This window comes from Cetorhinus maximus, chromosome 9 (assembly GCF_964194155.1).
Source record: "Cetorhinus maximus chromosome 9, sCetMax3.hap1.1, whole genome shotgun sequence".
Lineage (NCBI taxonomy): Eukaryota > Metazoa > Chordata > Chondrichthyes > Lamniformes > Cetorhinidae > Cetorhinus > Cetorhinus maximus.
This window is the reverse complement of record NC_135887.1, coordinates 104,860,261-104,872,469: the sequence shown is the minus strand read 5'-3', so window position 1 is coordinate 104,872,469 and position 12,209 is coordinate 104,860,261. Positions and strand designations below refer to the sequence as shown.

The following is a 12,209-nucleotide window of genomic DNA, read 5'->3' as shown; positions in this document are numbered from 1 at the left end:
GTCAGTCGATTGTTGCTGGCGAAACGGGCCAAGCCGCCATTTTCCACGGGCAGGCCAATTAAGGATCCAATTAAGGTTCCAATGGGGAGCCGGCAGCCTGTTTAAAGAGTGGCCAGGCAGCCTGCTTGAAGCAGTGCACCATGGCCACTCAGAGAGGTAGAAATGCTCCAAGGAGGGCAGAGGAGGAGGAGGTGGTGGAGGAGGAGGGGGGCAGGCTGCAGGAGAGGCCAGCGGGGGACCACTGTGCACCCATATTTTCGGACGCATGCCTTGCTGTCCTCCTGGAAGAGGTGGGCCAGCGACGTGATGTTCTGTATCCTGAGGATGGGAGGAGGAGGGCCCCCCCATGTTACCAGCCAGGCATGGGAGGAGGTGGGTGAGGTTGTAAGTGCCCATGATGGCGTCAGACGCACTGGCACACAGTGCAGAAAACGCTTCAATGATTTGCTGTGCTCTGGACGGGTGAGTACCATGTTTGTCTTGGCCATTTGACCCAGAAGGCAGCCTCTGCCTTTGACCTCCCCCCCGCCACCATGTCTTGCTGCCGTTACTGCATAGGGCATCTGTCACATGCTGGGTGGGCAAATGGGTACTGACAATGCTTACATCAGCCTTTGTAGTTGAGGAGAAGAAGGGCTTTCCCCGCAGCATATGTTGGTTTCTGTGGCATATGAGTAGTTTGGGGGCAAGCTGCAGGGGAGGCCAGTAGACACATATACGGAACTCCAACACATGTCATATTGATGGTAATGAGATGGTCCAAGGGGTCAAGGTCTTTTGGGCAAGTCCCATCTGCTGGCATCGGCGCCGCACCTATTTGATCCTCCTTTCCATGGGCGCTAGGACCCGTGTGCTATTCAAAGCGATGGACACCGAAAGTGTCCAAGGGGACCGTTGGGGGAGGGGTTTGGGACCTGCCGTACTATCTTCTGGGGACTCATCACTAGTAGTGTGGACAGGAGCCGCTGGAGGCCTCAGATGGCCCACTGTGGTTGGGGTGCGGCATGTGCATGCAGAGTACATGAGCGACCTGCCCCAATAAATCCTCTTATGTGTTTTGCAGGCAAAAAGTAACCACAATTCCCGGGAGCACCTGAGGACTGGTGGTGGGCGCACCCTCCTCCAGAGCCTCACCCCATTCGAGGAGCAGGCAGGAGGCAGGAGGCCAGGGCGGTCGGAGGCGGCGAGGCTGGGGTCCAGCGGAAAGGTATTTGAGGTCCACAGTCCCAACCACTCTGTGTGCCCACCATCCAAACCGCTGATGGTTGCTGCAATCGTTAATGCTGCAACAATGCTCATTCACAGACTAAGACACTCTGATGTCTAGGTCATACAGGAGGGACCCTTGTCCCCTTGAGGAATAGCCTCTCCACCACCTTCCAAAGTCACCTCATCCCATTTGTGACCACTATCACCATAGTCTCACATGACATTGGATTGCCGCTGCACACCCAAAGACTTATTCCATTTTCGGGGGTTTGGGACCTTCTGCACCCTTTCAGCCTGTGCGCCCCACATTACTTTGTCCAGAAGGTCCTCAGCACCTCAGCTGTGAACCTCATGGCACTCAATTTAGATGAATGCCACCACGTTACTCATCCCTGCGCCAAGGGGAAATGTTGCCTTCTGGCCACCCGGTCTATGCCCCTCCTTACAGAATGAAAGGCAATAATGTGACCTCTCAATCCCCTGAGTTCGCCGGAAAATGACACAACTGTTTGAAATGTTTCCTCAGCCGCGCAACTATCCAGGCAACAATGCATCCACATCAGATACCTCTGCACTCTCCCCACTCCTATGGTTCTTTACAAGCCATGTGTCATTCATGAGGCCATCTAACCAGCCTGTTTGCACGTGTGTTTAATGCTTGGGACCTGTCTTGACTCATTTGGACCTCACCAATGTTCTTCTTTTAAGGATCTTTAAGGGTGAGCGACTTATGAGTCTGGGGGGGAAAGGGAAGGTTGAGGTGAATGAACGCTAACTGATGCACTGTCCTTGTTGTTAATTTCAGCATCACCACCAGAGTGACCCACTCGTCCGCACCGCATCCCCCCTCCACACCTGAGGGGCAACATGTGCAACTTGCGGCACATCATTTCAGCCAGTCAGGCACCAGCGCAGACACACACACCTCGGTGGAGACATTACCTTCGGCTAGTGTCCCGGGTCACAGTGGAGGGGGCACATCACGATCGCTGGAGGAGATGGTAGGGACAGAGGGTGCCGATAGCTCCAGCAGCTGGAGGGCTGCAGGGGACAAGACACATGCTGAGTCCGGCACTGATGACGTGCCTCTGGAGTTGTCCCCATTGCAGCAGCTGCAGGAAAGGCGGCGGGAAGTGCGTTTGCATCTGGCAGGGTTGCATGAGGGAATGGTTCAGTTGCTCTCTGCGACGGAGGAGTCTAGGCAGAGTGCGCGCGAAGATTCCGCCCTCAGGGCAGAGCTTCAGGCTTCCTTCAATGAGAGATTGGCGACTCTCATTGAGAGGGGCTCTAACCGAATGGATCAAAATATGATTGGGTTATGCTCTGACCTGCAAGCCCTCACAACGGTACTGGCCACAGGTGGTCTTTCCCATTGTGGGAGATGTTGTGTGGACACCAAGCGCCGGCACTCGGTGCCCAAGCATCTGCGGTGAGCAGGGAGGTAGATTTGGACCTCACGTCGGCGCAGCAGCTGCCTGCCGTCACTGCGAGCTCTTCTCAGGGTGCTCCGGATGAGGGCAGTAGCTCCTCCACCCCTCTGCCAGTCAATGTTGCTTCCGTTGAGGCTGCGGGAACTGGGGAGGTGCCAGTTCAGGATGGCGGGGCCATCACAGACTCCACGGGCCAGAGGACACCCGCCAAGGTCATCTAGGCCAATAGGACAGCAGAGTCAGCAGGCTGTCTCACAAGCCACTCCGAGTGATGGGCGGCACCTAGACGTAGCACCCGCAAACAGACACATAAGGCACCTTAGGCACTACCCGGGTATGTCACTGGTGATTTTATGTTGGCCTTTGAATAGGGACCCCTTTTTGTAACATTGCCGAATAATTATGTGGGCTTTAATTGTGGACAGAATAAAGCTCACCTTTGTTACCATGGCTGAGTGTCTTTTCATTGTGGTGCTTTTTTCATTTTCACATAATTATCATGAGTGTTAGAGTGGAGATTGATGTTTCTGAACTAAGGCCTTATTTGCAGCTGATCAGGTGGAAGATGTAGCACCTAAGTGCCACGTGTGGAAGTTTCAGGCAATGCTGCTCCTGCTGATCCATGTGTGTGGAGCTAGCTGAAGGTTCTTTGGATTAAATTGTCCCGGGTGTCCCTGCCTCCTTGGTGTAAATGCGGGTCATCGTTCTGCCCCTCATCATCGCCCTGTGCTTCCTCATCCTCTGAGGCACTGCTGGACTCATCATGTGCAGCCTCATCCAGGGCGTCAAGGTCTTCATTGTCAACTGCATCCCCCCTTTCCAGCGCAAGATTGTGCAGAGCGCAGCAGACTACCACTATCAGAGATCTTGGGGGGTACTGACGTGCACCCCCTGAACGGTCCAGGCAACGGAAGCGCATCTTGAGAAGACCGATGGCTCTCTCCACCACAGCCCTTGTGGTGCCCTGGCTCCTGTTGTAGCGCTGCTCAGCTTCTGTTCTTGGACGGCGTAGTGGCGTCATGAGCCACCTTCGCAGGGGATAGCCCTGGTCACCCACTAGCCAACCATCCAGCTGAGCTGGAGCACTGAAGAGCCCCGGCACCTGGGAGTGTCTGAGGATGTAGGCATCATGGGAGCTGCCTGGGAACCTTGCACAGACTTGTAGAATCAGCATCCTGTGATCACACACTATCTGCACGTTCATGGGGTGGAAGCCCTTCCTGTTGACGAAGGCACCGGGCTCACCTGGTGGCGCCTTGATGGCCACATGTGTACAGTCTATTGCACCCTGGACACGGGGGAAGCCAGCAATGGCCGCGAAGCCTCTGGCTCGCTGTGCCTGACTTGCCTGGTCGCAGCGGAAGTGGATAAAGGTGGATACCCATCTGAACAGAGCGTCTGTAACCTGCTTGACAAAAGTGTGGACAGCTGATTGGGAGACACCGCAAAGATCACCCACCGAGCCCTGGAAGGAGCCAGAGGCATAGAAGTGGAGGGCAACTGTGACCTTCAGAGTCACTGGCATGGGGTGTCCACCCACTCACTTAGGGGAGATCTCAGGGCCAATCATCTGACAGATATAGTTGACTGTCTCCCTTGAGAGTTGGAGCCTCCTTCGGCACTGCACCTCAGTCATATTGAGGTAGCTGCTTCGCTGCCTGTATACCCTGGGCAGCAGGATAGTGGCGTTGTCTGCGGCCCCTTGCACCTTGGCCCACAATCTCTTGGCCCTTTGCCCCTTGTGCCTGCGCCTAGACACCCAAAGGTGCCTCCCTTGGAGGCTGATTGTCCAGTCTTGGCCTCTTCCTGATTCTATCCCTCCCTTCCTCCTCAGGGGAGCTGCCTCCACTGGAGAGGTCAGAACCCATAGCCCCAGGCTAAATGGAGGCCTCCGGAAAGCTGCAAGGCCGAAAAAGAATGCTGTCTGCAGACTGGTTTCAAATTACACAAAAACCTCTTGGACATCGATGAGAACTACTAACAATCACACAGGTATGTTTTAAACACTTTCATCAATTATAACTTCATGTAAAACATGAACAACCCCTCTGAGTCCACATATCCCTACATTGCAAAGGTTTTCTTAAATAATCTCCTACCCGCCCATGCGCTGACCCGAAGTTTGCACGGGCCCCTCAAAATCGTACACAATTGGCAAGTTAAGGGGCTTAACAAGCACGAGCCCTTCAATTAATGGCGGGCGAACTGATCGTGCCCGCCCACTGAAATATTGCGATGCCGCGCGCTGACATCCACACGCTTGTACAATGTCAGCACGCGTCATTTTACACGCTGATGTGCGGGCTACGCCATCCACATGTCAGCTGGAAAATTCTGGCCATCCTCTCCAATCCAGCATCAAGCAGCCATTTTCAGCTGTCAGAGCTGACCTAATTTTAACCAAAAAACACCTACAGAATGATATCTCTTAATCTGTTAAAAAACTCAAATTATTAATAACATATTGAACTTCATAGTCCACCTTAACCCAGTCTCAGGCCTGAGTTATAAGTCTGGGCAGTGTTCCACTGAAGTAGTAGCCATTTGATACTGGGAGCAGAAATATAGCATTCTACCTGCAACTTTGGCCTCCAAAATCAGACTTTACTAAAACATCTTAAACTTCTATTAATCAGTTTCTCCTTCACTGCAAAAGGAGTAAAGATGTCTTGCTGCAGTTGTATCGAGGCATGATGAGACCTCACCTGGAGTATTGTGTACAGTTTTGGTCCCTTATCTAAGAAGGGATATACTTGCCAAAGGGAGGATCACCAGATTAATCCCTGGGATGGCGGGATTGTTTTATGAAGAGAGATTAGGGAGACTGGGTCTCTATTCCCTAGAGTTTCAAAGAATGAGGGGTGATCTCATTGAAACTTACAGAATTCTTACAGGCCATGACAGGGTAGATGTAGTTAAGACGCTTGTAGGAATCCCCTCCAACTGGGAAATTTATGGAATATAAAAATCCAAACCCATGGACATGTTTTGATCTCGTGTTTGAACTATAAAAGGCAAAAATCAAGTTGCAGCCTACAGCACAGGGCTGGGCAGCAAGGGGCTAATTCAGGCATATAGTAAAAGACAGTGGCTCATCAAAAGGATTTGGACATTGACTGTTTGCTACCATGGGACAATGATACCAGGGAGAAGCCATTACCTGTCATTGGCTAATGCAATTAAGAGACTGGTTAACCTATACAACGGTCCAAGAAACATGCCATTGATTATACAATTAAGGAATTGTAATACAACTAAGGCCAACTTCATAGACAATGGTACTGGAATCTGGTCATTGTAACTATGATTGGATGCCCTCAAGGACAGGAATGGATCATTCAAACCTTTATCAACCTCAGACAGATGTTATAACTGTATTGCCTCAAAACAGCAAGAGAATTGTTTAACAATGTGAGAGCTGATCATATTTGCCTGGGATATATTTTCCATGGAATGACTATTGTTTCAACCAGCATGAGCTGATCATATTTGTCTGAACTATGCGTGAAATAAACTAAGAGCTGTTAACTACCTGACATTGGACCAGCATGAACAACAGGAAATATGTTTGATACATTGAGTTGAATCATTATAAAAAGAAGAGCATATCAGAGTGTGGGGGCTGCAGTTAGAAGAAGAGTCAGGGCTGGTCATCTTGACTCAGGGTCTACAATCAACACCGGACAGACCAGTCATGTTGGGGATTGTAAGTGTTTCAGCCAAATCGTAGAGATATTAGTCTGAGGGTTTCATAAGGTTTGGGGACAAAGGCGTAGTGTTTTTGTCTGTGGTTAGTCAGATTTTAACAAGTCATAGTGACTTCGTTGGGCTAAAGGGGGACAGTGGTCAACTCGCAGAAGGGAATTGAAGGTGCTAATTTCAGCTAGCCACACGAGGATTTAAACTGGGGTATTTGCGTCAGTTTTGGGTAACTTTTGTAGAAGGCCGAATTATTTTTTATGAGCTTGGGGTCTGTCAGTCAAACCTGAGGGCGTTGTGCACTGGGGATGGGTTGTTTGTTTTTTGGGGGGGGATTTTCTGTGGAATTGCAACTAATCATAGAGGTATCTGTACTGGGGATATTAGTGGGTACAATGAAACAACTAAGTTATGGCTGAGCCAAACCCTGGGTCTGTGTATTTTTGTTCTTTATAAATCCTAAAGTCCAAGAACTGTTTGTAAGGGGTGGTGGGGGGAGGGGGGGTGGGGGGGGGTGGGTGGTGAAACGGGGACCTCTTACATGCTTCCCCTGGCAAGTGAGTCTAAAACATAATCTCAGGATAAGGGATAGGCCATTTAAAACTGAGATGAGGGGGAGTTTCTTCACTCAGAGGGTGGTGAATCTTTGAAATTTTCTACCCCAGAGGGTTGTGGAAGTTCAATCATTGAGCATGTTCTAAAAAGAAATTGAAAGATTTCTGAAGACTAATGACAGCAAGGGTTATGGAGATAGTTCAGGGAAGTGGCGTTGAGGTAGATGATCAGCCATGATTTAATTGAATGGCAGAGCAGGCTCAATGAGCTGAATGGCCTACTCCTGTTCCTATGTTCCAATGACTCTTTACTCCAAACTTATGACCACCCTGCCTTGTTAGGTAACTCAATGGCATCACACAAACTAGTACATTAATTAATTAATTTTCACACAATACAAAACAATACTCTTCTAGGTGAAATACATTCTTTACACCTGATATACATAAAACTGTGCAGTGTACTATGGTGCACTGTACAGTTTGCAGCCAAGCGTACATAATGAAGCTTGGCTGAAAGCCCAGATATCTATTAGAGTAACAGAACACTTGCTCACAGAGGAAACATTGTTTGATTGACAGTTCATTCTCTCTAGCTTCAATTTCACAATGTTTATCGACACAAGTAAGTGATCTCAAGTGTTTGTGGTTGGTGGTTTTTGAAACAGCAAAGAGCCTGGATGATTGAAACTTTTATTAGCTTACCTGCAGACTTTTTTCATAGGAGAAAGTAAACAATCGATTACATTTTCCAGAGCCTTTTTTTTGATACTCAACTTTATACTGTGGTGTTCGTTGGTTGTAGAAAGTGTACAGTGGGTCAATGGACATGGAAGTGCCAGTGCTTGGCATAGGAGTCATTTCAACCTACCTTTTAAAATGTCCCCTCGTGCATACCAGGGTTCACGGCTCCTTTAAGGGGCCATGAATCACGACTCTTTAAAAACATGGCCCGACTCCATGAAAATTGCGGAAGAGTAGGTGATACCTATCTCTGCAATGAAGCCGGCCAGGTCAGGGTGCCAATGTGGGCTGTTGACAAGAAGCAGCCTGCATCCTTTAAAGGCATTCCCAAAAATTCCACAGCCCGGGAATATGTTGGGAATGTAGGATTCGGGACCCACCTGCCATTTTTAACCTGACTCAGAGAAAATCCAGGCCTGTTTGTTCTTTAGAGGGCAGCTGGAAGTGGGATGTGCATGTGGTGAGTCACCAGACATGACTGGCCCTGAGCCAAGGCAGAGGGAAAGGGTCACACAGGTGCCAGTTTCCCAGAGACCAAGGTTGTACATGGGTTCTTCTGTAGAATACTTAGATAAGGACTTCAATGAGGCAGAAAAGTAGGTGGACATGCATAATTAAGTATTGGCTGGCCATTGCTGTCAATGTCAAAGACCATAAGGAATCAGTCACCAACTGGCATTGGACTTTGTGCAGACATTGGAGCCCATTCCTTCCGGCTGGAAAATGATGGCCAACTCTATGAGAACAGTTACAGACCAATCCATGATGCCATGTTTCATGGCCAAGGTCTCAGCTTCCATTGCAGCACAAGCAGAAGCCACCCAATGTCTGAGGACTGTCGTGGGAGCTCATACTGAGGTCATGCAAGTCGAGCTTGCTGCTATGAAGGCTCAGGCTGCTACCATCATGACTGCAGATGCCAGTGTGCAAAGGCTTGCAGGCCTTACATCAGTCCAGCAATCAATCCTCCAACAGACAACTAGGGTTGCTGAGGCACCAGCCCGGGGGAGTGTTAGTTGCTCAGGGAAGCACAGGCCTGTTGTCTCTCATCTGAGAGCATTTGTCCCCCTCTGCCAGTGCTCTTGCTGTTGCCTATCAGCTATCAGCCACCCAGCCCAGATTGCTGTCACCCATGCCAAGGTGGTGCAGTCTGAAGTCAGATTTTCTAGGGCCAGAGTTGCTCAAGAAGAGTCATACAGGCTCAAAATGTTAACTCTGTTTCTGTCTCCACAGATGCTGCCAGACCTACTGAGTTTTTCCAGCATTTTCTGTTTTGATTTCAGTTTTCCAGCATGTGCAGTATTTTGCTTTTATTTTGCTCAAGAGCATCTTGAAGGTCATCTGCAAACTCCCCCACTGAAAGTCAGCAACATTCCACCAGCCATATCGCAGTCACTTGGGTAGCACTGCATTGCAGCAGTAGGCCAGCAAAGGCACCTGCAAGACAGCCACTATGAGAATGCACAAGGACGATTAGTTGACTTTTGTATAGAATATTGAATAAGTTGTTCGATATAATTAGTTTGGAATTGTTGTTCTCTAGTGGCTTTTAATTCAGCATTATGGCCAAGTGGTTGCAGTACATCTCTGTGCCTGCACCATGGAGAAGCTTTCTATCCTGGCAAAACCATGTACACACTCTGCCTGTTCTCTCTGGTCAGAGAGAATGCATAAAGAGAGAGAGTCAGTCACCTCTCTTATACGTGAACTTGGAGCTGTAATAGATGTTGCCTGTTCCAGCCCAATTTAATTTTGAGTTAACTAAGACCAAGATGAATTCATAGAACGTAACACCGGGAAAGAGCTGGCATAAACAAAAATGTTCTATTCTTCAGTCAGTCAGACATGGATTGAAACAAATATGATTTAGAATAAATGTCTCCTTTGAGGAGATTGATTAGGTTTGGATGCATGCAGCCAATAATGTGCATTGGTCATCATCAATGAAACAACTATATTACAAAACAAAAGGAACCTGAGCACAGCTCCCCTTTCTGAAAGGGCACAGATATAAAATAATTGGCAAAAGAAGCAAAAGCGACATGAGGAAAACCTTTTTCAAGCAGTGAGTGGTTAAGGTCTGGAATGCGCTGCCGGAGATAGAGAAGCTGGGGAGAGTGAGAGAGAAATTCTGAGGCGAGAGAGAGAGAGGGATAAATGAGAGAGTGAGAGATGAGAGCAAGAGACTGGAGGGAGCGAGACAGGGGAGAGGGAGAGAGAGAGAGAGGGAGACTGGGGAGAGAGAGAGGGAGAGACTGGGGGGGAGAGAGAGAGAGAGAGAAAGAGACTGGAGGAGAGGGAGACTGGGGGAGAGAGAGAGAAAGAGACTGGAGGAGAGGGAGACTGGGGGAGAGAGAGACTGTGGTAGACGCAGGTTCAATTGAGACATTCTGAAGGGAATTGGACTGTTATTTGAAAAATAAGCATGTGCTGGGTTACTCAAGGAGGGGGCAGGGGAATGACACCAGGTGAATTGTTCATTTAGAGAGCTGGTGCAGAGACAAAGGGCTGAATGACCTCCTTCTGTGCTGTAACATTTCTGTGATTCTGTGAAATGACTGAATGGTTTGAACAGAAACTGTCACATTGTTAACTTACCAGTCTTATCTTCAAATTCAGGCACATTTTCCCTAGTGCTATTTAGCGCTAATTCTACACAGTGTCATAGTTATGATTTCCAAAAATGCAAGATTGTGTCATGTTAATCTGCTAGTGTTTTACATCAACCTATGATTGTAATGTTGCCTTCCTAGCTGTATTGGTTTAATGTTCGCGAGTAATGGATACGTTAACACAAAAGTAAAATAGTGTGGACGCTGGAAGTCTGAAATAACAAGAGGAAATGCTGGAAATACTCAGCAGCTCTGGCAGCATCTGTGGAGAGAGGGAGACAGAGTTAACGTTTCAGGTCGATGACCTGTCATCAGGATATGTTAACCAGGCTCTCCCGAACCTGTAATTAGGTGCAACCCAGTGGAAGTGCTGAAATACAAATGCTGGGAACTTTGGTTAACAAACCTGGGAGATTTTCTGAGGTCAGGAAGAGATTTCCCATTTCACTGTAGATACATTTAGATGCTGGGGGGGTGGGTGTGGGGGAGGGGCAGTGGCCGGTGGGGGGGGGGGGGGGGGGTCATATTTCTCCACTCCACAATTACTAAACATTTCCCCTAGATTTTCTTTAATATCCAGAATTATTTCCATAGAAGGAAACAAAATGTTACTTTTGAACAAGAAAGTTATAAAAGTGTGTACTCCTAAAAAAAATTAAAGCTTCAAACCTGAGAAATACAGTTACTCCTCCGGGAGATTGGAAAGAGGCTAATGTGATGCCCATATTAAAAAGGGTAATCTTACAAACACAGGCAGCATAGATAGACAACAATCAAGACCCCTTTGTCTCAACTTCCACTATGAGTAAAGTAAGGGGAATAACTATCAGGTGTGAACTTGAGACCTATCTGTAGAATGATAGCTTTGCAAACTGCAGTCGACGTGTATTCAGGAGGATATGATCCTGCCTGACCGACTTCCTCAAATTTTTTGGAAATGACAACTTAAGTGTGCTGTGGAAAGCTCTATGATGCGGTCTGCCTAGACTTCCAAACTGCTTTTGATAAAGCCATGCGCCAAAACCTATTAGTTAAATTCAAAGCTGTGGGAATTCAGGCTAAAATTTGGAAATGGATAAAACCTGACTGAAGGTTAAAACAATGACTACTCATTACAGTAGCTATGTTAGCGTGGGGGAGTGGGGAATATGAGTGGGTGCCCTAGGGTACAGTGTTTATTTCCTACGTACATAATTGAGAGATTCTGAAACTCAATGCAAAGTGGTCAAATTTCAAACTTGGAATAGAATGGAATCAGAGAAAGGAGGCTAAGAAGTTACAGAATGATTTGGACAAAATACCTAATTAGACAGAACAACAGTTGATGAAATTTAAAGAAGCAAATGTTAAGTAGGTTAAAAGAGAACACAGATTCAAACCAGTAAAAGGAAAAGGTAAGGGGAAATTTTTCCTCTAAGATACAGCAATCTACATGGAGAATAAATGGAGATAGAAAGCCTGGACAAGAGACAGCAGAAACAAATGAAAAGGAAGAAACACAGTAACATGACGACGCAACTAAAGCACACAAATATGATATTTCAACAGGTATTAAATTAGTCCCTCAGCTGGGCCTCAGGTGGCATCGTAACGCCAGCAACCACCACCTCCCCCATGGTGTTGCCGTTCAATAGAGTTGCAGCCTGTGATTGGCCGGCAGTTCTCAGTGGGCAGGACCCCCTCAGGGTCCATGATTGCAAGGAAGGGCAGCTGCTGTCCAGTTAAGTGCCTGATTGATACTTAATTCAATGGAACTTCCTAAAAAGAGATCACATGGGGCTCTCAGCAGGCAAGGCCTCTATTAAGCCACCACCCTCAGTTTAAGGTTACAATGATGATGGTTGGGATGACCGCTGGACAAGGGTGGTAATATTTAATTTAATAAGTTTCCTTTCGTTTTACAGTTTAATTATTTATTAGTTATGACTTTCTAGAAAAGAAGGCGCCTTTTGTTTGATGGG

At 47.8% G+C, this 12,209-nt stretch overlaps 1 protein-coding gene across 1 annotated transcript in view; it reads right to left on the bottom strand.

The window, feature by feature from the left end:
• Nucleotides 1-12,209, bottom strand: part of insc (INSC spindle orientation adaptor protein) — a 273,444-nt gene that overhangs the window by 260,079 nt on the left and 1,156 nt on the right. The gene's annotated exons all lie outside the window — the stretch shown is intronic.